General features: G+C 34.2%; 1 long non-coding RNA gene across 1 annotated transcript; it reads left to right on the top strand.

The window, feature by feature from the left end:
• Nucleotides 1–27,449, top strand: LOC140685531 (uncharacterized). The gene is made up of 3 exons (XR_012058786.1): nt 1–710; nt 26,812–26,966; nt 27,402–27,449. It is a non-coding gene; the product is annotated as an uncharacterized lncRNA (long non-coding RNA).

Below are 27,449 nucleotides of genomic sequence, written 5' to 3'. Positions count from 1 at the left end.
GCTCCGCTTGCCCCACAGCGCCCTGCTTCTTTATTTTCTCCCGTAAGTACCCCAGCCCTTTGCCTTGGTGGAAGTGGGTTTGAGATTTGTTCTTTGGTTTTCTGGCTTAGCTGCCTTGAGAATAAACCCTCTTTGCTGCAAACCTCGGCATCTCAGCTTTTTGGCTTGCTGTGCATCCGGCAGAAGATCTGGTTCAGTAACGATTGCTTTAACAAAGTACAGTTCAAGTTAAACATGGATAAATGACTTAAGCTTTGGAGTACTAGGCAGCTTCATGTATTCGTCTGGAGCCAGGCAGGTGAAGAATGAAGGCAAAAGTGAAAGGATGTTTTAGATATAACTAAGCTTCCAACTCAGCTGATTGGAGTTAATCAGAAAAGGAGATGATTCTGCCTGAGCCTGACTTACTAAAGTAAAAGCCTTTAAAGGAGGGCCTGGGCTCCAGCTGAAGGGAGAGGATCTGCTTGCTGACTCGTTCATTGACGACTCCACCATGTTGGAGAAGCCCACTGGGCTTGGCACTGTGGGTTGGATCTAAAAACTTAAACTGGCTTCTAGGATTGGGGGCAGCCTCTCGCCAACAGCTAGCAAAAAGCCGAGGGCCCTTAGTCAAGGAATGAAATTGGCCAACCACCTAAATAAGCTCCATCGAGGATTCGTCCAGCCTTCAGATGAGAAAGCAGTCCTGCTGACGCCAGCCCAGGAACCAGGTAGGTTGTGCTCTGACCTGACCTGTAAACAGTGTGAGATAGTGTGTTATTTTAAGCTGTACTTACATGTAACTTACTATGCAGCAGTGTAAAAGTAATACACGAGTTCTTCATTGCATAAAGCATGTATTGATAAATACAGTCTGTATGTATGTATTTGAAAATAGGAAAAAAATGTTAATATGGTCTATAGTTTTCTTTTTACCCTCCCCTTCTCCTTCCTTCCTCCCTGTTTATCACCTTGGGGGCAGGGAAACCTTCCAAAATAACTCCAGTGGTATTTTAAAGTTTGTTAGGATACTATTTGGCTGAGAGAGCCAATAAAAAAAAGGAAAAAAAAAACCCCTTAGATTTGCAGGAAAACCTGTTTTCTTTAGCCTTCATAACACTCAGAAAAGCCTTGGGCCAAAACAAATACCTTCTGTTGCCACATAGAGACCCTTATGGAAGGTGAATACATAGCTATCAGGCTGGAATTCACACCTAATGAGTTCTGTATTACAGGAATAATAATCTCACACCAAAGAAAAATGGGTGTGAAAGAAGATTGTGAAAAGAAAAACATATATATTAATTTTATACTTTCTGATTCCTAAATCATCCTAGAGCCTAAAGGAAGAACAACAAAAAAACTACCCTTTATAATACCATTTTTAAAAATATTTGTTTTATTCTTTTTTTCTTGCCTCAAAATTGTCTTTGGAGAAGAAAAAACTTTTTAAATATGCCTCACTTACCTTTCTAATGAAGCAGTAAGTCTGCCTGCAATTATTGAAGAGTTTTACTGCTAATTATGAAAGGAAATTGACAGTCCATTTTAAAAAGCCTATGAAAAAGTAATAAAATTTCCAGAATCTTTAAGAGGCCTTGTACATCTCTGTCACTGATCTGAAATTTACTCTGTGCACTTTTAAAGATTGGTATCTTAGTCTGTTTACCTCCTGGGCATAAACCTGGGTCTGTGCTGTTTATTATTCTTTTTCCCTTATGCTGATTTTTGTCTGTTTATCACCTGAATTGTGTCACTCGGCCAGAACCCCACTGCGTAGATATGCCTGTACCCCACATTTGGAGACAGTTAAAGTTGAACCAATATCCCGTCTCTAGCTCCCAAGGACATAAATCTGGATAATTGTTTGTCCTTAAATATTCTAAGATAAAGAGCTTTGGTCTGGAGGCTCAGAGTGGTATCAGTTCGGTCTCGTTAAAATATCCTGTAACTTATGCATTGGTTACCCTTAAAATTTAGTTTTCTTCCAGAGTTTCAAAAAATTCAATCTTGTAGCTGCCAGGCTATTTCCATCTGTATACTGAGTAGCAGCAGAAGATTCAAGATGTCTAAAAACTGAACTCATCATTCTCAGCTGTTTGTACCAACAATCCAGTTGCCAGACCAGAAACCTGATGCTCATTCTGGGAGTCCTGTACATCATGAAGTCCTCAGTCTTCCTTAATTTCACATTCAGTCCATCATTGGCCCAGTCCGTTTGCCCCTCCAATAGCTCACACCTTTACCTTTCTCTATCAATCCCTACTGCCTGCTCTTAAGTGAGTTCAACTTTGGCAAAGCATATTTGTTACCTTTTTCTAAGAGAATCCACAATAACACACAGGCAAAGGGGCAGAGTCAAGTCACAACAATAGGTACAGTTTTGCCAAGCCGCTTTTACAATGCTAATGTCAAGTACTTTATCTTGGAGATATTCTCAGTCTGGAGCCAGTAATTCAATGGGCACATCATTAAGACAAAAATGATATATTAGTGATAATTTAGAGTTCTAACTGCTAATAAAAATGTGCAAGCTAAAATTCACTGAGCAATCATATGCAATTTAGATGTATTATATTTAATTCTCCCAATATCATACCCTATCTTATGAAAAGGCAGTATAGCTTTGATTTAGAGCATGGACTTTGAAGTCAGCCTGGCTGAGACTGAGTTTCAGTTTTGCTATTTAGAACCTGTGTGATCTTAGACAACTTTTAAAATTCTGTAGTGCCTCAGCTTCCTCATGTAAAATAGAGACAATGATAATTGTACATAGTTGACAGGATCTTTCCTGGGATGTGGTATACACTCAGTATTATATATTTTTGTTCCTTTTATTATATAATTCTTGGAAACTCATATTTTAAGTAACATTCCAAAGTTATACAGTTAATAAAGTGGTAGAAACAAGGTAAAAATATGTGTTTACTTTAGAATACATAATTTTAATCTCACTGCTTTATTGCTTTCCAATTGGTATAAAGGCTTGAAGGTACAGTTATCAAACTATATTTTTTCCATTTTCAGTAAATATTTTTCATGTTGGCTTTTTGTCAAATTATTTTTGGTCATAAAATTTATGACACTTGAGAATCTTAAGTATTACATTAACATTTTAGAAAACTAAAAAAAGTTAACTGGCATTTCTCTTTATTGCTGCCACCTGGAAGAAACATGTGAAAATAGTAGTTATGTAGCCCCTGTCCTGTCCATTAATGAAGTCCGAAAAGTAATCATCTATTGGAAGTTATTTACAGTTGGCATATTTGGATATTTCCATTTTATGAAGAAACGGTGACATCAACATATTTGTAATGCATAGTCTTTTTGATTAAATATTGTGCTATGACTAAAGGAAAGATTTAAGGTTTAATAGATTATTTTCTAACATTTAAATTTCAAAAAATGACACCTTAAATTTCTACCTTCGATCATTTTCCTTTAAGTGTCTTTTACTGTTTGAAGTCATAATGGAAGACAATTAACTTCTGGTAATTAGCTTTATATATTAAATGGTACACTTACATTATTTGATGTATTTGGTTTACATAGTATGTAGTAGATTCCTATAATAATGAAAATATAAATATTCAATATCCTCTGTCTTTCCATTCTCCAATATTGTTATTATATTTAATTTTATAGATAGGTGTTTTTATCATTTTGACTATGTAAACACTGTAATTCAGGGCCAATAATTTTTTTATTGAAGATCTGTTTTGAATTAATTTTTCCAGTTTTTTATTATTTGCTGCATACATACCTATTTCTGTCTGGAAACTTCTTACCGTTAGCTATCATATTTTTCCAAACTGTATCAAGTCTACCGTTTACCCGGATAGTTCCAGTCTACTTATTGAGATAATGCTCAGTCCATGGTACATTTAAGTTTGTTCAGTTATTTGGGTTTCATGAATCATATTCCAAGTCTAATAATTGAGTAGTGATTGAATATTAATTAGCAATCATAGTAATTCCATTCTCTTTGTCAGTGATTGTTTTAGATATGTCCTTGGTAAGCACTCTTGGCTAATGTGGAGACGGAGATCGAGATGGTGTTAGGGAAAAATTTCCTAGATAGGTGTAAAACCGCAACTCATCCCTTTCTGGCTTTGGATAATGTTTTTTGTGGACAGAATACTTGGATCTGCTACAACTCCTTTGCAAACATAACACCAGCATAACCATAGAGAAGCTTTTCTTGGTCCCTGAATTTGTGATCAGCTGAAATAATATTCATGGGCTATCCTGGCTGCAGGCTCTTGTTATGAGACATTAAAAAAAAAATGAAATAGCCTCATAATTATGCCTATTTTGTGTGTGTGTGTGTGTGTAGTTTTAAGTTTAATGGAATCTATATCTTTTCCTTGTCAGAAGGAATTTGCTTGACCTCTATTTTTCATAATTTCTTGCCATTTTGGGGTTACTTTGTATGTATGTTTTACACTGCATTTCATTTTTTTATAGGAGTTTTTTTGGACAGCAGTGAAATTCACTGTTATTTACTTAAACATGTTTTATACTTTCTAAGTTTTTATGAATTAGTTCCTTACATTGATGCAGTAGTTCTCTGAGAGTAGTTTCCTGAGAGGTTCTTTGATATACTAACTGTGGTTGCCTGAGAGTATGTTTATTTTCTTGGCATTTAAAAGATATTTTAGCTGGCATTAAAATTAAATGCTCTAAGTTGTTTTTCTTCAACACTTTTACACTATTACTCCATTACCTTTGTACATCTTAGTTTGCTCTTGAAAAATGGATATTTATATAGTTCTCATTTCTTTGCAAATAAGTGTAATTTTTTTCAGTTTTTGGAAGACTTCTATTTTAAGTCTATTGTTACTGATGTTCTTAAATTGCATTTAATTGAGATAGAGGATTTTTCTATGGTGAGTTTATGTGTTTGTAGTTGTTGCTCCATGAAATGTTTTAAAATAGAGTATTTTTCTATTGGAAAAATTCTCAATCATTAGTTCAACTATAACTCAAATTTACATTTTTCTTTTTTATAAGCCTCTAAATAAAGATGATCTGACTTCCAGTTTCTGGTCCAGCATAGGAACTCGAAGTTTACTCTCTATTCACAGAACAAGAAAAAAGCTGAACAAGCTGAAAATCAACAATTGTTCTTAGCTTCCTCAGAGAGTTAAGATCATATGAAAAACTGCTGCCTGAAAAACTGAAGAGACAGTTAGCTTGGTAGGAAAAAAAACTATATTGCTACTGGCTCAATGCAGGCAAGGTTGAGAGTTAAGAATTCCAGGAGGGCGGGGCTAGCCTTAGGACCCCCCCCCCCGCCAATATACACATATTCACTTTCATGAATTTTACCTCTAGGAGATCTACCAGGTTACAAGAGTGCAGATTGGGAAAAGTCCCCTGCTGCTTCTGGCAAGAGGAGGGGAAAAGTAGCAATTTAAAATACATCCAGGGAATTCTGCTCTTTTTAAATGGACCATCCTCAAGGGAACTTCTTTACCAGACCTTAACTTATTGGGGGTTTAGTAGAATAACTGATCTTGAAAGAGGGGAATATCTAACTCTCCTCCCCTTTAGCTTTCCACGTGTGGAAGGAGAAAAATTGCTCTCATTCCCTATTTGCTTTCCACTACACCTGAGAGAGGAAAAGCCAAATAAGTCAACTGGGAAGCACTCGTGAAGGTCATAGTCTGGGGCTTAGGCTCACTAGAACATATCAGTAGAGGTCCTGTGCAATAACAGGGGAATACAAAAGACAGAACTACATGCTCAAACCTTATTTAAGGAGAAATCTCTAGGAAAACCCAAACATGACAGCCAAAGCAAGGACATCAGAGGACAATTTAACAATTATAGCAAACAGTAATTACAGCCAACTCCTAGCCAGATAAACACAAAATCTTACAATAAAAGCCTCTCTACCTCAGTTCCTGTTTACCCAGTACACGTCCAACTTTCAACAAAAATTACCAGGCATACTAAGACAAAAAACCCGATTTGGAGACATAAATCATGCATCAAAACCAGACATAGATATAGCAGAAATTTGAGAATTACCAGACTGGGAATCGATAATTTGTAGTTAAAAACTTCAATCAACTTGCTAAAGGCTTTAATGGAAGAAGTATACAAGAACAGATGGGTATTGTAAGTAGATGGAAATGCTAAGAATCAAAAGGAGATGCTGGAAATAAAAAATGCAGTAACAATGTTAAACTAGCCTTAGCCTTGTATACTTGAAGTAAATTCTACATATCCCTGATGTATAATGTTTCTAATATTTTGAGGTTTTGTATCTATGTTCATGAGAGCTATTTGTAATTTTCCTTTCCTATAATACATTTGTCTTGTTTTGGTATTAAGATAATGCTGACCTCATAGCATAAGTTAGATTAGGAGTCAAACTGCGTTGTGTTATCTCTGGATGTAGGTATCAGAGTCTGAGATCTCCAGAGTTCTCATTTTTATTTCCCCCTTTGTCTTATGTTTCTCTAGAGACCACTTCTTGAATAGTGTCTGAGCCCTTCAGTTCCTTCACCTGTAACCCCTGTTACTACATAGAACCAGGACTGAAATGGCGTTAAGGTGTAGTAGAGGAGGAAGTGTGCTAAAGTTCCATGATTAGGTTTCAGTATTTGAGTGAGTCTGGGCCCTTGGCCCTGACCTCCGTAAGTGCTCCTCAGCTTCCCTGCCACACCCTTCTGTGTGAGACAGGAGGGTTGGTAAGGGAGGGGGTTAGATATTTCCCTACCCGCAGGTGAGTTAAGCTCTGGTAAAATCAGAGTTGGTTAGGCTTTAGTAAAATAGCTCAATTTAGGACCAAGCCTTTGTTAATAACAGCCTGCTAGAGGACTATTTTAAAATGATTACTTTTCTCCTCCTCTGCCAGAAGCAGGAGGGGATTTTTTTCACAATTATTTACCCTGAGAACCTGGTGGGACACATGGAAGTAAAACTCAAAGGTTTGGGGGATCTCCTTAAGACTGGGCCCCAAAGAGTTTTTAATGTCTCAATCTCAGCCCTCATCAGGTAGTTAATTACCCATTAATGATTTCTATCAGTTGTTGGCTCCAGGGGCAGCAGCTTTGGCTCTCAAATGCCTTTGATTCTCCATATTTACCTATCTTAGTCTTTAATGTGGTGATTTGACCTGTGACATCAATTCTCTGATAGATTTAAAAGAGTTGTCATGAGCAGTTTGTTCAGGTTTTTTCTTGTTGTGAAGATGAAAATGACAACTTCCAAGTTCTTTATATATTGTGCTAGAAACCAGAAGTCTGTTATTGCTTTTAATCATGATTGAATTTTTCATGTCATGTTGTGTTCCCTCATGGGTGCAATATTCTCCTGGGGTTACTAAACAGCTTGGATGATGGATTCTATTTAGGAGACATACTTAGACTTCACTATGCATGACATGCTTAGATGGTGGTTAAGAGAGCCCCTTGAGAACAGAGAAGAGAACTTGATACTAAAGTCATAGTTGATAAGGAATATTTGTTTCAGAACATGCTGTTTAAGAACTGTATTTCAACTCTAATAATCAAGTTCTCTGGATAAAGAGTAGGGATAGGGAAAAGAAGAAACGGGCTATTCCTTATATGGGGAAACTTCCCCTTCCTTGCAAGATGCTATAGACATCTTAATGTAATCCAGCAAAATTTGCTACCAAGTTTTTTTGTTTTGAAATAACAATGTAGAGGGTTATTATCCAATAAAAGAAGACTTGTAAGGATATCTTCTCATCCCTAATTCCTATTCCTGTAACCATTAATCTTCGTACATAAGCTGGCTAACAATTTTCTTCTGCTCTTGGTCTCTTTTTGAGGGGGTTGTATGTGCAAGTCAGATATATTTACTTCTTGGTTTTCTGGCATCATATGGATTAGCGTTTGGAAGGAGAATTAGTGATGTGTGATACTTTGCGATTCTTCAAGGCTTAGAAGTGTCGTCATGAGATTTTTTTTCCTTATTGAGTTAGATTTTTTTTAGGTCTCAACACTTTATTTTAAGGTCTGTTTCCTTATGTTCTGGAGAATATATTTTATAAATTTCCTGAGAAATTCTGAATAAGAAGGATGTTTTATGAATAATTACAAGTTTGAAAATGTATTTTTTTTTTGTCCTCCATCTTTTGTTTATTGAGGTTTCTCACAGAATTTTGCAGTCATGGAAAATTTTTCTCTAATATCCAGTCATGCTTTTGAAAAACACATACATGGAGAATAGTGACTGAGTAGACTATGTTTATTTATTTTTTTTACCTGTACACATTAAATATTGTACCTTCATCTCCAGTGTTCAGGAATTTGATGATGAACATATTTTTGTGGATCTTTGTATATGTATTGTAGTTGGTATTATGTAAACATTTTTAATCTGGAGACTTAAAGCCTTCAGTTCTAGGAACTTCTCTCTCATTTCTTTGTTCATCTTTTCTAAACATCTTTAGATCTTCTTCCTCGATAGGTACTAAGGTCTCTTATTTTTAATTTTTACTCTATTCCACTTTTTGCTTTGATTTATGCATGAAGATTTTTCCTTAAATAGTATCTATTAAATTATATTTTTATTTTATTAACTCCAGAGATCTATGTCCTTTCATTAATCTTGCTCTTATACAATGATTGTAGTATGTCTCATACCTCAGTCTGTTAACTTTAAAACTTCCCTTCTAGGCCTCCTTTGTAGGGGACGTTGATAAGAATGATTATAGGAACAAATGGTAGTCTCCCCCATCTGCTCCCTAAGTCACAGCTGATTCTCATAAGATCCTTCCTCTGTTATCCATTCTACACTCTTCTGATGGAATAGGTGGCTTACTCGGTAGGGTGACCTAGATCTTCGTCCCTGAGTAATCTTAGCCTTGTATCCCAGGCTGTACATGGGCACTGATGCTGTGCTTGTCCACTGACTATCAGAATTACACTGATGATCTCCAGGGTGCTATACTTAGTCTTTGACACTGCTGTGTCACCGCAAGCTTACCTCATTCCAATGATTGCAATCAATTCTCACTGAATGGTAGGTGATTTTTTTTCCTGACTGCTGGTGTCTTAGAAGACTGAAATGAATGGGCAGGGAGCAGTCTTAACTTTGAGTATTAGTGGAATTCCTGCTATAGCATCTGGTAGAAGAATTTCTCCTCTAGGAATTAGAATCTCGAAGCCTATGGTGTCCAGAATTGCAGGTTTTTGAAAGTATACATTTGCCAAGTGGATCAGTGAACATTGTTATAAGTACAAATCACAGGTTGAGTTTCACAGAAATTGCACTCAGAGTTATTGAGAGGTGCATGCATGAACTTCATTGGCACATATTCTTGGCATCAAGGACTGTGGGAAACTTAAGGAAAGAAAATTCAGCTGAGGAACACTTAGGTCTTGATACGGTCACAATTGATTTTAGTTAATCCTGCTGAGACTTCTAAAATTCTTGGAATAAATGTGGATTGTAGTGGGCTATGTCATGTTTTCTCCAGATTTGCCCTGCAGAACTCAAGCTTTGGTTTCCCAGCTAATGGCGGTGTTAGCAGCCAGCAGTCTCACCTAAGTCCCTCTCATCTCTGATGAAGTCACACCTCAAAAGTCACCTACCTCTTCCTGGGACAGCCCCCAACCAAATAGTCATTGTTGATTGGATATGAAGATCTGAGATTCAGAATCATTAGAGAATTAGCTCAGGCCTTTGTAACTGAACTGCAGTTCCCCCTTTCCCTCTGCCCAGTCCTGCTTCCTTCCTGGCCCCCAGGTACCAATGCTGAGAGCACTCCCCAGGAAACTTCCTTTGTGGCAGTGTTCCACCCAGATTCATCTTCCCAGGGAACCTCTTGCGTTGATAAGATTTCTTTGGCGCAAATCACACTTATTTCCTGAAGCAAGTGGATCTGAATGTGAAAGCAACCTTTGACAATGACTTTTTGGGGGCCTTTCAGTTTTTTCATAGATGAAGTTGCAGGGCCCCCTAACTTACTCTCTGGTAGTAAAGTGCCTTTTGTCAGTCTGCCTGAGAGATGGGAAAACAAGATCAGTGCCCTGTCATGGAGATTTTCCCTTCATTTTCTTGTTTTTTGCTTTATTTCTTATCCTGCCCTCTACTTTTGTTTCCTGATTCCATTGTCTCCTCAAGAAAAAATGTTGACAGAGAGTCAATTTCTGCTATCTTAGCAGATGCTCTGCTTTCTAGCATGTTTTACAGGTAAATATGTCACTTGTTCCTATAGGTAGAATTTTAAACAATTTTGCCCACATTTTATTTTGTACATGGTGCTCCCAGATTCTAGTCTCTTAGTAGTTCAACAAGCTAAGTGGTTCTCTGCTTGTTTTGTCTCTAAAGCCTGAAATCCTCTACTCTTCAGGTAAAATCGTAATACAGATTCTAAACAAAACTATTTCAATGCTATAAATTCAAACCTAAAAATTATTCTAATCAGTTTTTCTATCTAGCAGATAATCATGGAATTATATATGTATACGAGAATTTGAACATAGGAAGTAGATTTTAACAAGACTTTTGGAAATAGTTAATAATGGGTAGGAGCTGAAAGCAGCAAACAATATTTTATGGACAAGTGTTCTAATAATAATTTACTAAACATCAAAGCAAGGAAATGCATATGATAATTAAAACTAAAGAAACTAAATTCTAAACAATTTGATGCCTTGGAGCTTTTGCTAGTATGTTGATTATCTCAGTGATTTAAAATATAACTTTCAAAATCTACATCAACTTTTTTTAGGTATTGGAAATTTATTTTAGGGTTATGATCCTGGGAAACTCATGTAGTTTCTCCAAATAGTAACTACTGGAATTGTCTTTGTTGTTCCCAAACTTTAAATGTTTAATGATTGTTTATATCCGACCTTAGAAGCTTAATTTCAGTTTTATGAAGATGGTTTCTCATATGAAGTTTAAAGACCACACTTTGGACGTTACTACTTTTGGTACTGTGATTTTGACTCCTGCTTAAAAGATATTTTATATCAATATAGGCATAAGCATAATATTTCTCAATCTACACTTATAATCCAAAATTTTAATTTGGTACTAGCAATTTTCTCAACTTTATTTTTGCCACTCCATTGTTCTAATAGGTAAATAAGTAAAATTAAAGCCAAGAAATCAGACCCATCATGTAGATTTTACAAGACAGTCTCACTTCTTTCCTTGCCCCATATCAAAAGATCTGTGTGTATATGTTTGAGTATTTAAATTGATAATTATTCAGGAAATAGCAAAAATACATGTGAAAAAATCTTCCGCACTTAGATAATACTGCATTATTCACAGAACGGAGTTTCCACCATGTCCCACCCACCCCTATCCCATCAACATTCTGGAGTGAGGAACCTCCATGGTTATAAAGATGAATAAATTCTGGAGATCTATACAACATAGAGTTAAAACTTCATGTGGTATTGTACACTTAAAACTTGTCAAGAATGTAGATCTCATTCAAAGTATTCCTAACACACACGCGCACACTCACACACACACACATATTCCACCCCCTCAAAGGAATACAAGGATTTCTGAAGCTGATGGATGCTTTTATTATCTTGTGTGTGGTGATGGTATCATGGATTATGCAATGGCCAAACTTATTAAAATGTGTACATTAATATACAAAAAGTTGCACATATTTAACATATACCTCAAAGACCAAAACAAAGACTTTATGGGAAAAGGAAAGAATCCATTTGAACTATTTCCTGGAATTTTTAATATATAACTGTCTAAAAATAAGATGCTGAGTCTAGTAATGAGTGATCTTTTACAATATTGCAAAGATTCAAAGTTCTGCTGAATCAGACACACAAATATTTCATGTCCTTTTTCTAATTTGTACACTTCAATCATATTTTTCAGTAGTTTTCTAATGGAATTTTAAGTTACCCAGAAAGTCCAAAACTCTCAACTTTGAAGTACTATATCTAAACTTTCCATTAAGTATTTTGCAAGTTGCTCTAAAGTCTAAATGATTCCGCTAATGGCTAAAGTTAGATGTGGGAGTCCTGTTGCCTTGTCTTTTGGGGGCTGTGCTGGCCTGACACTCTTCTCGGCAGCTAAAGTGTGCTTGGAGTAGATGGAATCATTATCTTTGCTCTGGTAGAGCGAGCACGTAAATCAGGTCTGTCTGTTTCCCTTTCACGTTGTGCTTTTAATTCATTGTGATAGATTTTGTCTTTCAAGTCAGGCCAGATCTACTGGGATTGATGTGCTTTTCATCTGTCACTCTCTTCACACTGTTTGATTAAATTCGTTCTTCTGCTTTCAGAGAGACAGGCTACAAAGCCTAAGTGGCCATTTCTAACTCAGTTGTGGAATTCAGCTTTTTGCTATCCAAATTCTAGTCATTAGCCTGAGTTTTCATACAAAGGAATCACTGTAATCTGTAAATTTGTCCTCTAATACCCTCTGAAGACAAGAATTCAAAACAAAATACCCTAGTTCGTATTCACAGTAGTTTTATGCAGATTATGAAAAATACATTTTGAGAATAGATTTTGTATTTCATTGTATCTTTTGAACAGGACCAGAATGAAATAAATATAAACATGCTTCAACAAGAGAAGTTGAAAGTCATTATATTACTGTTTTCTCCTGATACATAACTGAAAGGTAAATTGACTTGATAGTGTATTAAATTACTGTCATAATTTTCGTTAGTTAGGTTTAAAAAATACTCTAAGAACTAGAGTTTCTGGTTCTGCTAATTAAAGCTAAGTTCAAACTCTTCCTTTTTTATGCTTTACTTGTTAATCAGTAAGATGAGAGAGCTGAATTGAAGAAAAACTCTGTTATTTTTATTTCTTCAGAAATCTGTGTTCAGTTTATCATGTGTCCCTGTGTGTATTTCCACATAACTTCTATCTGGACAGAAAATTGAATGGAGATGAAATTTGAGTTACTTTCATAAAATATTCTACTTCAGAGATTTGCATTGCTGTTTCTTTTTAAAATATTTTACATGTATATTAAATTTTACACTCTAATTCTTTTTTTAGGCATCTTCAATTTTTGACAAAACTGGGCTCAAATCCTGGTTTCCAATTCTTGCTATGTAATCTCAAAACATTGTGTGTGTGTGTTTAAAAATATTCCTATATATCTACACATGAAAATATTCTCAGAGTTGGTGTAAGTTGATCAGTGTAGTATGCAGGACCCAGTAAATGTCCAGTAGATTGTAGTTACATTAAAAATCATGAAGTTTGATATGTCATCGATAAATGACTTTTTAATACTAATTTTCTAGAGACTTAATACTGTGCTATTCTTAACTTTATATGCAACATTTGGTTCATGTAGCTTAATTTTTCCTTAATGACAAAACAGTGTATCACTAGTTAGTGACACGGGGAGGATTCTGCTGGCAGAAAATATGATTATTAACATAGTTCCTTGTTACTATTCAGGTTAAATTATTTGGAATATGTGTAACACATTTTATAATGGTCTGAAGTTAAGTGAGAAGGACTTTCTGGGGATTATTTGTTGTATTTAACCTGTGAGTCATTTTCTGTTAGGGAGAGAAAAGGCTAGTTTCTGATTGCTACCCAAAAAAACTTAAGCTAAAGAGACATGCAGTTTAACCTTTCTAATGACAATAGTAAAGTTGCTGGAGTGTTGGCATCCACCTCCCTTCTCAGAATTTCTTGTGCAGAGTACCCATGTATATTTCCAGTTGACCAAATAATTGATCACATTCACAGACCTCGTGTTTTGTATGTCCTTGCCTGAAGTTCTTCGGGTTTAGTAGTGAGAAACTGGATTCTTAGGATTCTGGAAGGAATAAATCATCAGCTAGAATATATATAGACAGACGTGTACCCAGTGATGTGCTAGTAATGTTTAACTGCCTGTTTTCTGGAAAGAAGTCAGCATGTATATATGCCCATAGATTTATTATGAGCTTGACTTATCCATAGGATCTGTAGGATGAACATTACAAATAATATACAGTATTTCTTATTACAGAGTCCATTGAGTATCACAAAATTATTTTACTGATTTTTGCCTAACTCCTGTATCTGTAGCCAAAAGACAGTTGTAATTGATGAAATGATGTAGCTCCAGTGTAAACTGTCATTTTATTTGCCTGGTCCCATGTTACATTACATACTCATTTACATTTTTATTTAAATTAATAAGATAAAAGTGAAACAATGAAAATGTATGTCAGAGCTTCACTTTTTCCACAATCAGATGAATGACTTATTTGCTGCATCTTACAATATTTTATGAATATTTTAAAAATTTCCTCAATTTTTGAGCTATTCAGAAATATCTGTAATACCTATATGTAACACACTTTAGTTTCAAATGCATTAATATTTTACCCATTACTCTATTAAATCTAGACAATTAAAAACTAAAGTTCCAATTTACAGTACTTTCTGATTTCTGTGGTGTAAATACTCCCACCTTGTTAAATTTTCAAGCTACTAAATTGACATTGAATTCTGCCTTTTGAAGAGATGTGCTGTAACATACCAGTTTTCATCAAATAGGAACAAAAGCCATGAGTAACCTCAAGAGCATATAAAATAGTAAAACATAATAAAATAAGTTAAATTACTGCATATTTGATATGTTTATATTTTTTGTAAAATTTTAATGTTCTATTTCCATACTTTAACTTTTAATAATGGTGTTTAGCAAACTGCTCACAAAATTCATAAACATCTAACAGCTGTCTCTCATGGGCTAGTAAATGCTAGCTAGCCCCAGCACACCACTGGCTACATCTAACCTTTTTAAGGTAATTAAAAATAAGACTATTTTAATGATGTATACGTGTGAGAAATGTCTACGGAGCTACTAAAGACCAGACAAAGGAATAAATCAGCTTTAAACACAGTCAAATCCTGAAAGCAGGTATGTCTCAATACCAGGCAAGTCAGAACTCTCTGACCCTCTTAACCTTTCCCCCTGTCCAACTCTTCACACCTGCTGAGCAACCCCAGGCCAGAAGGAGGAAGAGTAGCCACTCCCTGGGCCAGGGAAGGAAGAAGAGCCCATCACACTACCGCCCCCTGTAGCTGGGCTGAGTAAAGTGTCACCCCTAAATCAGATTCAGCATTTTGATTATTAACATAGGGCCAGGTTTACAAATTTCTATAATTAGAAAGTATTTGCCCACTTATAGTGAAGTTAGTAAGTAATATTTTGTGAGAGATCTGAGGAGAGATGGTCTTATTACCCTTGAATTTTAAAAGGGTAGACTTAAACTAGAGGGGAAAAAAACAATGAATATGTTGAGATTAGATCCCACAAGACATAAGTCTAATCTATAGAGTTACCTACTTTATTTCCCTAGATGTCTTGTTTAATCCATCAAATACATTTTCAAAATTGGATATCAAGTGTATTTCACATAAAAAGTAAGTTCTGTGGCAATTATGTACGGAATAACTTAGAGGAAAATAACCTCATTTTTTTGTTTCAAGTGGAAAAATAATGAATGTTTGAAATATTTTGAAATCTTTCTAAACTGTTACGATTAATTGATTTAAAATAACACATTTAAATGCCTCAGTATATTTATACCCATCAAGCAATAAGGCAGTAAAACAGAAAAAGATCATACGGATTCAGCTGTGAGTCAAGAGGCAGTTGTACAAGGAAAAAGAATCCTTCCTTCACTGTGTAAAGTTACTAGCTGTACTTAATTGGGTTGCAGATTTTTTCCTTATTTTTCCTCAGAACATTCTAATTGAGTTTGAAGCTTAATGCTAACTGGGTAGATGATCATTAAATTTTCTAAGTCATACAGAGATTTTATTAAAAGGGAATAAAGCTAAATGAGAAAGAATAATCCATTTACAACCACTACCCAACTACAGTGACTTCCGCGTATAGCTCATCAACTCAAGGAAAAGTACTTCTCTAACATTCTGGTATTTATCAAAAACTGACCATCAGTCAGTATTTGTTAATTACAGTTACATATTTTAACAAAATAACTTTAGGAATAATTATTCTGCCTAGGGAATTCCCAATAAAACAAAATCACACAAACAGTTACAATATACATATTTTAAAATAATAATTTTAATACACGAAGATCAATTTGAGAAATATTGTTACTAATTTACTGATAATTTTTCTGATTTAGTGAGAACTTCTTCCTGAAGCCTCAAAGTATTTTTGACCCATCTTGTAAAAAAAATGAACATTTCTTAAATAAGAATTTTGTATGAATAAGTTTATATTATGTGGGAAATTGTGATTATAGTGGTTATACATATAAAGCTGTGAATTATAATAATAAATATGATTTAAGCAGAAGTATTCATACTGGTTTATAGACTTATGTGTAGTGATGATGTTTTAGATGTATTTTTATCATGTTAAAATATTTTGTATCCCAAATACAAATTTATCACTGTATTTTGAAGTTATATCAATTAACCAACAAAAACATTTTAGTACAACAAATTGGTATTATAACTCTGGGGCATTGTAAACATTTGTTACATAAGTAGTATAGTGTGGAAAACAGCAGCATATAAAATTACCAGTTATATAAACAATATTTAATTAATTTGTGAGCCTGTGAAACCTTGAAACTGATGCAAAGACTAAGATCTATAACTTGAAATAAGGAGTCTGCAATAAATATTTAGACTTATGAGAATTTAACATGTTTACCAGTTGATATAAATGCATTGCTTTAGTTCGCTATTTTCTTGCTGAGGCTTTTGGAATATTAATATAACAAAGTCTGAGTGGAATTCCATAAAAAGGGTATGCAAAAAATAATGTCAGTAACATTTCCTACAGTTTAATAATACTCTTTTCTTACTAGTGATAAAACTTATTTTCAACTCTAATTATTTTAAGATTGTATTACATGTAAAGTGAGAAGCCTTGAGGTGTTGGGCAATGCAGTGGCATAGGCCACGTGGTGCTCATTTATGTTATTTATATAGGTTAATGGAAGGATTAAGTAAATTTTTATATATCATCATTTTCAGAGTGTATACCAGAGCCCCATGAATACAAGGTATTATAATGTTATAATTATTTTAAGGATTAAAATCAATCATGCGTATAAATAATCTATAATATCTGCTTCACGACTCTCCTCAAATGTATTTTTTCTCTTCATTTGACTTTCATACATCTACAGATATATTCACATAGATAATCATAAAATAAGAAATACTATGCTCATGTCTTCCTTCTTAAAATAATTTGATAATACTAAAATAATTATGAGGTAGGTCAGTTAACTAGGGCTAAAATCCTGGGTCCTCCTCTTCTCACGTGGGTGGCATTGAACAATTCCCTTAAACACAGTACCTCGGTTTCCTCATCTTTAAAATTAGTATAATAGTTGCTTTCTCTGTTACTACATGTTAATTATTTGTAACATTAACTGGTAAATACTAAGCTCTCAGTAGATATTCTTGTTATCAGGTAGGCTCCTTTTGCAGAGGTAGGAAAATTATTTTACATTCTATACTTGTTGGCAGGATTTCCCTGAGGGTGATGAATGAGACTCTTTTCTCTCAAGGCTTAAAAGACCTTCTTGAATTACGTATTTTATAAATAAAGCAGCAAATAATAAGTGGCTTGGATATTTTCCTTGGGTATATTTCCTTGATGAAAAGCTTGTCTCGATAGAGGGGGAGAAATTCTGTATCAAAACAAATTCTTTCTATGTCTGTACAGACAAATTTATGATTACCAGAGGGGAAAGGGGTGGGTGGAGGGAAAAACTGGGAGTTCAGGATTTGCAGATACTAATTACTATGTATAAAATAGATAAACAACAAGGACTTACTCTAGAGCATAGAGAACTATATTCAATACTTTGTAATAGCCTATAATGAAAAAGAATATGAAAAGGAAAAAATATATATGTATATGTATAGCTGAATCACTAGACTTTACACCGGAAATGAACACATTGTAAACTGACTATACTTCCGTTTAAAAAAATCTTGGAAAATTTTTTTTGAAAAAATTCTGGACTGTAGTACAAAATATAAAGGAAAAAATCCAATTTTAAAATGCCAGCCCATACCACATACCTCTACTTGTCTATTCTCCCTAAACATGATGAATACAAATGATGTGCTCTTAAATTAGACTAAAGAGCATGTAATAATTTATTGAATCATTAAGTATTTCATGAAGGGGGTAGAATGGGTTTATTGTTTATTTAATGTCTATGATGTTAGATTGCTTGGGTGGAAAATAACCAAGCATAATTGAGAGAATGGGTTTAAAGTACAGAGGATATTTGAAAGAAGAACACCACTTTTTAGGAATTTTTTTTTTTTTGTGGCAGAAAGAAAAATCTCAGATACTGAAAAAGGTTAGAAAAGCATCAGTGGTAAATATTATAGTCAATAGTGTACTGTAAAGTGCAGAATTTAAGAAATGAGTCTGAACAGTAAGTAGAATTAAGTGTAGACTCCATTAGTTACTAAGTAGGTACCTCCCTGATTAAAATAATTATACATTTACACGGTGCCATGTTGTAAGAACACTAATGGAAGGCACAAAGGGTGTTGTTAAAAAAATTATGGAAAATCACTTCATGTTATATATTCTCTGTATTTATTCATTGTTTCAAAAATCTTTAATACACGTAATCAAATGTTATATTCAGTAGCACATACATGGAAATTAATCTTCTGTCAGAAAGCTTTCTCTTCTCTGTTGTGTGATCTTATGTTAAAATGGATAATAGAGTGCAGTATTGGCACAAGAATAAACACATAGATCAACAGAATAGAGCTGAGAGTCCAGAAATAAAGCCACACATATTAAGTGATTTTCTACAAAGGTGCTCACTGTTCAATGTGGCAAGAATTGTCTTTTCAACAAATGGTGCTGGGACAACTGGATAGCCACATGTAAAAAAATGAAGGTAGAACCTTACCTAATGCCGTATACAAAATTTAACTCAAAATGGATCAAAGACCTAAATATGACTCAAAATTACAAAACTTAGAAGAAACAGGGGCAAATCTTTATGACCTTGAACTTGACAAAGGATCATTAGCTATGACACCAAAAGTATGAGCAACAATTAAAAAAAGACTTCAATATTAAAACTTGTGCTTCAAAGGACACTGTAGAGAAAGTATAGGTACAACCACAGAATGGGAAAGTATTTCAAATCATACATAGAGTAAGGGACTTGTATCTAGAATATATAAAAACTCTTACAACTTAACAACAAAGACAATCCATTTCAAAAAATGATCAAAGGATCTGAACAGATATTTCTTTAAGGAAGATATACAGATGGCCAATAAGCACATTAAAAGGTGTTCAACATAGCCATCAGGAAAATGCAAATAAACATAATGAGATACCATCTCACAGCCTTAGGATGGCTAAAAGTGAAACTGAATTGAAAAGTCAGATAAGTATTAAGGCTGTAGAAATATTAGAACTATCATATATGCAGATAGAAATGCAAAATGGTGTTACCTCTTCAGAAAACAGTGTGGCAGTTCCTCATTAAATATAGTTATCAAGGGACCCTCCAATATCCACCCTCATTATATACTCAAGAAAAAAGAAAACATATGCCCATTCAAACACACAAAAATTTTGCAGAATATTTATAGCAGCATTACTAGTAACTCCCAAGTGGTGGAAAAATAAATATCCAGTGGATGAATAAACAAATGTGGCATAACCATAAAATGGAATATTAGTCAACCCTAAAAAGGAAGAAAGTACTGATAAATGTTAAAACTTGTATGAACTTTAAAATCATAATAGAAGAAGCCATTCAAGTGAAGTCCATATATTATGATTCTATTTATGTGAAGGTTCCGAGTAGAGAAATCTATATAGACAAAATAGATTAATGGTTGCTTAGGGCTGGAAGTGGGGAAGATTACAAAATAAGAAGCTCACAGTTTAATTGTATAGAATTTCTTTTTGAGGTGATGAAATATTCTCAAATTTATTGTGGTAGCACGTATCTGTGAACATACTAAAGTCATTGACTTGTATACTTTAAATGAGTCACTTGTATGGTATGTGAATCTTATTTCAGTAGAGCTATTTTAACAAAGGAAAGAAAGGAATAGTATTGCTATGAAGAATGTAGATTTGTTAACACCACAGAGCATACTTTTTGGCCTTAAATCTCCCTGCATTGTATTGAAGAGCAGTTTCTAGGAATATAGTACAATTTTTAGAGTGCCATCTTTAGAAACCTATAAATCACTTAATTTTCATGGACTTTTACGATGTGACGATATTGTTCAATGGTACATTTTTATCAAATACGCTAAGATGTGATTTCTTTATCCAGTATAAGTGGTTTAAAAATATGAAATTTTGAGAACTACAAAAGGCAGGATACTAACGTTGTTAGAAGCACCAATTCTGGAACCAGACTTTGGCCAATTATTACTTTTGTGACTTCTTTTGAGGGGAGATGTAATTAAGTTTGTTTATTTTTTAATGGAGGTTATGGGGATTGAATCCAGGACTTCAATCATGCTAAGCATGCCTGCTGCTAATTGAACTGTAGCCTCCTTGCCCCTTTGTGAATTTCAGCAAGTTTTTCATGAGTTCTCACATATTTAAATTGGAGACAATACTTCCGACTCGTAAGTTAGGTAGTAAACTATACATGTAAAGCACTTAGAATGTGAACTATGATCTTTGGGTGAATAAGGGATGTCAGACTAGGCTCATTAGTTGTTGCAAACGCACCGTTCTCATGGGGAGTATCGACAGTGGGGAGGGTTTGCTTGTCTGGGAGCAGAGTGTGTATGCGATCTCTGTAGCTTCCTGTCAATTTTGCTGTGATCCTAAAACCAATCTAAAAATAAAGTCTTAGAGAAAAATCATCTGTTTCTAGAAGTTTGAAGCCCTGTTTGGGTTGATTTTACAAGTTGATATTACTCAATAGAAGTCAAATTTAATGTGCCAAGAAATAAAAAGAAACTTCTTGGTGAGTGTATAATTAGTGGGATGTTTGTTGAAAGGTTTCATGTGAAGATTTCACGAAAAATGTAGCATTTAGGCTGACTATTGAGTGGTGGGTAGTATCTTTATAGCCGTGGAAGAGATGATTGTTAAAGTCGTCGAAGTTACTGTTTGGTCAGAAATGGAGGGCAACTTTGATACGTTGTGGTATGTAAATCATGAATGCCGTATTACACTGTGATAAGAGAAAAAATAATGTGGCCCCTAGTAGCATTAGTAAACTATTATGCAATATACTATAATGTAATAGCACTATAACAATAAACGTGCAAGGCAGTAAAAGGAAAACTTGAAGTCTGTTAATACCATTTTCTATATTCAACTATCTGAACTCTAGTGATACAAATTAAGGGTCTGTAATAGAAAAAATATGTCAACTCTTTCAATCTGTTTAAATCTGCCATAGTTTCACTGTGTGGTCACACTCCACATCACAGCATATGAACTTGGTTATTTATAGGTGGCTGGAAAATGCAACGAATGTGTAAAATACGTTTGTACTTTATGGTAATGCCCTGGAAAATGTGTTCCCCAATTTAAAGAAATCAGCTCCCAAGCAATTCCAGTCAACTATTTGTATGCAATTTTGAATGATCTGCCTCACACCAAAATAAGGACATTGATGTATTTATATAAAACATTTTGATATTTACATTTGGACAATGAAATAAGTTTTGTAAAATGCAATATGCAAAAAACCTCACTGTTTATCACATTCGTCCCTCGTGCTGCTTAAAATGTGCTTTATAGTTCAAAAATTTCAAATGTTTAAAGAAATCTTTTTATTTTCATCAGTTATTCCTTTCCTATGGAAATACATAGGTTTCACTCCTAAGAGCACTGGTGCCATTTAAGTAATTGGAAACATTGTATAATATATTATTGAACCTTAATTTAAGTCACTTTTTAGGAGCATTGACCTCTCTCCTCTCTGTCACCTCCAGTACTAGTGCAGAGGCAAGTAGGGAAGGTTTCAGAAGAAATCTGTGTTGATTATAATTGCTTGGAGGGAATGCACCTTTTAAAATTCATCCCTTACCTTCTTTTGCAAAGTGCACTATAGTGCAGACAAACTTCACAGCATGAAATCAGTTTGCCCTGGGTCAAAGAATAGTCATATGGCATGCAAAATGTAATTATGTTCAGCAGGATACCAGATAATTGGGATGTGCATGGAGATATATTTTTATCACTTTCTCTACTCTAGTCCTGTTATTGTATTTGTTCCTGAGATGTGGGAGAAGTCATAATACGAGAATCTCTTTATAGCAATCAGAATACCTATCTGCAAATTCCTCCTGTGCACCAGCTTTATTGGGTGAGTAAGAAAATACAGACATAAAATATAATGCAGGATTCTATCCCTCTTTCACAACTAAGAATGTAAGGATGTACCTCATAGTGCTCATCCACTCACTTTACAAAAATGTTTTTCTCTAAGGAAAACTGAAAAAGTAATTTAAAAAATAGTGGCAGAGAATCTTCTGGTTTCAGTTTCTGCATGTAAAGATCTTTTAAGTTACCACTTCTGTACTTATAACAAGAAATGACTGGAAAGACTGAAATTCAGTGACTTTTCTTGGACTCATTAGAGAACTAAGGTTGCTGGGAAAACCATCACCCCAACATTTGAAAAATCATGCCAATCTGGAGTCACAGCTGAGATGTGCTTACCTGGGGCAGAACTTTTGGAGTCATAAACTGGTAGGAACACTTCAATTTCTAGAAGCTGAGTCTAGACCAGGGGGAAAGTGAGAAACGCCTGTGGTGTCAACAGATTGAGCACGTCCCCTCTCTGTGTGTTCCCAGGACTTAGCCTCTAGGAATGCTACACAGAATTCAAGAAAGATCTCATGGCCCTGGCAGAGAAGGGGGAAGAGTAACCATTGTAAACCACAGCCCGGGACTCTGCTCTTAATGAACGCCTACTTCCCAGCCTAGAGAACTTTGTCAGAAAGCTTACCCCAGCAAGGGAAAAGGGAATTCCTTCCCACTTAAGCACCCTCCAGCCTTTCTGTTTCACCTAAAAGGATGAAAATACAGTCAACAAGGAACTGGGATTCAAAGAAATAGAAAACTGTAGCTACGCACTGAAATTCACTAGGAGATTATAGAACATTCTTCCTCTCCATCTGTTACCACACCAAAAAAGCTGTAGTGTGATGACAGTGGCTTACAGGGGGAAGACAGACCCATAGTCACTCTAAGGGGCAGCATACAGGCAATCCCAAAGACGAAAGACCGAAACAAGCACACTAGAGGAATTGGAAGCTTCTGGCACCCATACCTACAGCAAACATTAAAAAAAGCCCAACTCCTATCTAACGTAACATAAATTCTCCCACTAAAGGCCCTTGTATGTCAGTTTCTATTATGTAATAAATGTCTAGCAGTCAGCAAAAAACTTAAAGGCATGCAACAAAGCAAGAAAAAAAAATCAGTCTTTACTCTTCCCAAATATTTATTTAAACTCTTCTCTTATTGTCTGTATTCTGCTGACTCTTAACTCCTCAAATTCCAACCTAAATTTCCTGGGTTTATTTTGTGCTACCACTAACTTCTGGTGTATATTTATGTGACACTGTAGTGTTATCCTCAGGAAATTGTTATTATTGGAGAATAAACTGATGAGCAGTATAGACATCATCCCCATTGTCACGAGACCTAAAGACTAGTGGGTAAGACTTACTAATGAAATAGTTTCAAGGATTAGAAAGGATGTGAAAAAAACTGTAAGGTTCTTTGAGAGAATGTCAGATTAAAAAGATCTCCTTTAAGAAGTAGCATAACATTATAATGTATTCCATTATATTGTTGTTATATGTAAATATTTAGTACGCTTGTTTGAATCATTGTTATAGTGTATTTTGGCATATTCTGTATTACTAGTTAAATAGATCACCTTGTCTAAGAACCATGGACTTATGGAATTGATTCAGATTGAAAAAAAAATCTGTCTCTTCTCTCTCTGATATAGATATGGATAGATACGGGAAGATATGAATAAACACAGTTGCCAAGCCACATTATAATCAATTACCTGTTTTATTCACCAGTTTTTCTGGAAAAAGTGATTAGTATTGAACAAATGAGATATTTTATTAATTTTAAAATGTGATTTTTTTGTTTACATAAAAGCTATTTATTGGATGTTTCAGTGTGCTTTGCATTTTGTTATAGTCTACAAAGATGAACTAGGCATGGTGCCTTTCAGAAGAAAACTTCATCTTATTTTCGGTACATTGTTACGCAGTAAAAAATATCTTACATTTTAAACTCATCATATAATCTGTCTTCACTTGCAATAATATGATTTGCTGCTACATCTATTTTACTCACATTATTGTATCCAAAATTTGAGTTATAAAATTTGCACATAAAGCTCAACAGATGGAGTCCTTAAGTTTCATCCAGCAAACAATAATCTACCATGAGTGCTTACGAGTTCTATTCTAACACATTGCACAGATTTAATTCCAGTTTCAGTACATCTTTTCCTAAGTGAAAGAGCCCTTTTAAATTTGATGTTTTGTTCATTTTTGAAATTAAGAATATAATAGTTTGAAAATGGTTGTCAGTCCTTTTAAAGTTAAAAAAAACTTGTTTTATTCTTTTTCAAAATTTATAGGATATGTATTTACTATTATATAGAAATTTTAAAAAGAGAAAGAAGTGACTTAAAAGCTCGCTGAAAAATTTTCAGTTTAGTGCTTTACATTAGTGTTTTTCCAAATGAAAAATAATTTTGCTTGACTTGGCAAAATAATCTTTGTATTAAATGTTTATGTCTAAAACTCAAAAGCAAATTTCCATTATCTTTCAGTGCCTCTGGATATTATAATTGTATTTGCATTTCTACTTTAGATTTTATGAATATATTTTCTGCCTAATGACATCATTGCACCGGTTGGCTTAATTCAATGTAACATAATCAAGCAGTCATTCAGAATCACAACAACTGTGGGTAAATTGATATATTTTTTCCTTATACATGTAATGTATTGAGGAAAGTTGGATTTTTAATTCCTTAACACTCAATAAACTGTATGTGGCATCCACAGACTCCGTTTTCTCATAATCAATTTTCAGTCTTCCAGGACAGATTATCCTTAGATATTGAAAACAAAGGGCATATATCCTTCAATCTTTATTCAAAAAAGTAATTTGACTAGGTAAGAATAAAAGTATTATGGAAGAAGAAAGTACAAATTATGTTGAAACTACATATTTAATGTTAGAATAACAGTATTGATATAAAATTATTTACTATAAATGGTTGCATTCTTCTCTTTCTTAAAATTCAGACCAGGGCAGAAAAATTCTTTTGAAGGTTGAGAATGAGTTTTCTAATTATTCCTCTTTATCAATGATTCCCTAACAAGTCCTGGTAATTCACCTCAGTAACACCTCTCTTGCTTTCCCTTTGCTTGCCAAATGCAAGTGCAGTGACAAAACGATGAAAACTATCTAGCCACTAAATATATTTCTTTGCCAAGCCTGTTTGACAGTGGTTACCAAAATTTATCATTGGTCAATTTTAAGATAAACAGCCTGTCTCCATAGCGTAAAGAAAGGGAGAAAGAATCAGTGATATGAAATGAGTAGAAGAAAGGCAGTTAATGTGTAAGAACAACAAAAAAAGAAGGAATGAGTACATATTTATTTTCTCTTCTCATTTGATCCACCGTTAAATGCTGATTTTTGTTCTTGTATTCAGTCCTAGAGAAAACATACCACTATACTTCTGTAGGGGGGAAAAACCCTCTATTTTTAGTTTAGAAGACAAATTGTGTGTGTGTATGATGTATATACAAAGTATGTATGTGTATCCTTGTTTGTTCTTTTTAAAAAATATTTACTACCCTGTAGTTTTATTTCTTGTGCGATATCATATAATTTTATACTTTCGTGAATTTTTTAAAATTATGCTTGTTTGTGCTCAAGCTGCTCCATTATGTTTTTTTTCCCATGTCTTCTGCTGTGAAATGAATTGATATTTTAAAGGTCACAAGGAACCTACAATTATTGGTATGTATGCTGATTCAAAGCAGAAAAAAATGCTAAGATAATTCTGTGGTGGCTGAAGACATTTATTGACTCCTCTCTAATAGGCTAGTAGGAAAGAATATGTTATTGAATCTGTTTAAGATGAGCTCCTTTTATTTATTTGATGAATAGCTTCCAAATTATCAGCAAAACATGTGATATTCTGATTATTTTATGTTTTCTTTAATATAATGAAATGTCATAGGTAAACATAAAAAGCAATCTTTGGATATATAAAATATACCAGTAAGAATTGTCTGTGGCAGTGGATATTTATGCAGATGCTATGTTAAAAAAATTCATTGCAGCTTTTTATTTTTCTTAATCTAAATTTTTCTTTATTTACTTGCATTCCTAAGGAATGCAGGGGTTCCATAATCAGGCACCAGGGTTGCATTAGAAAAAATATGAGGATAAATACAGATCTTCTGCTCTCAGAATGTGCATGGGCATATACACAGATAAAAGATGCTCGTAATTTCAAAGACTTTACAGAACCTCTGAAAAATCACACAGGATCCTGGTCCTCCAACTATAAATAGAGGCTGTTTTTCAAAAACTATCATTAAATCAAGCCTTAAAATAGATCTGTTCTTCTTTGTCTTTTGTAATGCTTACTCTTATGTACCTTCTGTTAATGATAAATAATATGCATTTTATCAGTCGTAGTAATCAACTAGTTTATCTTCTGACTTGTCAGAAATATGACCATTTGAAAGGCATTTGTATAATAACTTCCTTTAAAGTTATATTTCAGTTCCTATTTATTTTCTCCATTGGGAAAAGTAGATATCCTCCTAGTGATCTGTAATTCACGTTTACCTTTAGAGCAAATTATCAGTGGAACTGGAATGATTTAGATATACAAAGGAGCAAAGCAAGGGGAAACTACCTTTACTGTTGAATTTTACTCTCCTGGTGACTCAGCAACAATTGAACAACGTTCTCCCAATCACGTTTAAATGCAATCACTTCATGATGAAGTAAGTTATATATACTCTGTTACATCTCCTTAATTTTTCCCCTCATGTTTGTATTAGTGAGCTTAATCCACCCTGTAACAACTCCTTTTATAGTATGCCCTATGCAGTTTCAAGAAGGTACAAACATAAAACAGTCAAATCTGTACAATGTTACAAATCAAGAGAAACAGGGGTTTGGGATTTTCAAAGATGCATGGAGTTCAGAATATGTTGACATGATGGGCAGATATCAAGATAAAATGCTCCTTCACATACATATGGTTGAAAAGTAATAAAGGAAATAATTCATCTGCCTGTGGGTTTGTCTTAACATCTGTAATTAAAATGTTGCTATACAAAGCTCAAAATGACAACTTCCTAATTTTTATTGCTTATTTAATTTTTTAAGGATGCCAAACCCCAAGGGCTAAATTCCAGTGATGTTCTCTTTTTTAGAGAAGCTGAAATAGAAGAACAATGAGGCATTGAATGCGCAAATAGCAC

This window comes from Vicugna pacos, chromosome 14, assembly GCF_048564905.1.
Source record: "Vicugna pacos chromosome 14, VicPac4, whole genome shotgun sequence".
Taxonomy (NCBI): domain Eukaryota; kingdom Metazoa; phylum Chordata; class Mammalia; order Artiodactyla; family Camelidae; genus Vicugna; species Vicugna pacos.
Note: the sequence above shows the minus strand (reverse complement) of the source record. Positions and strands in the feature narration are given on the sequence as shown.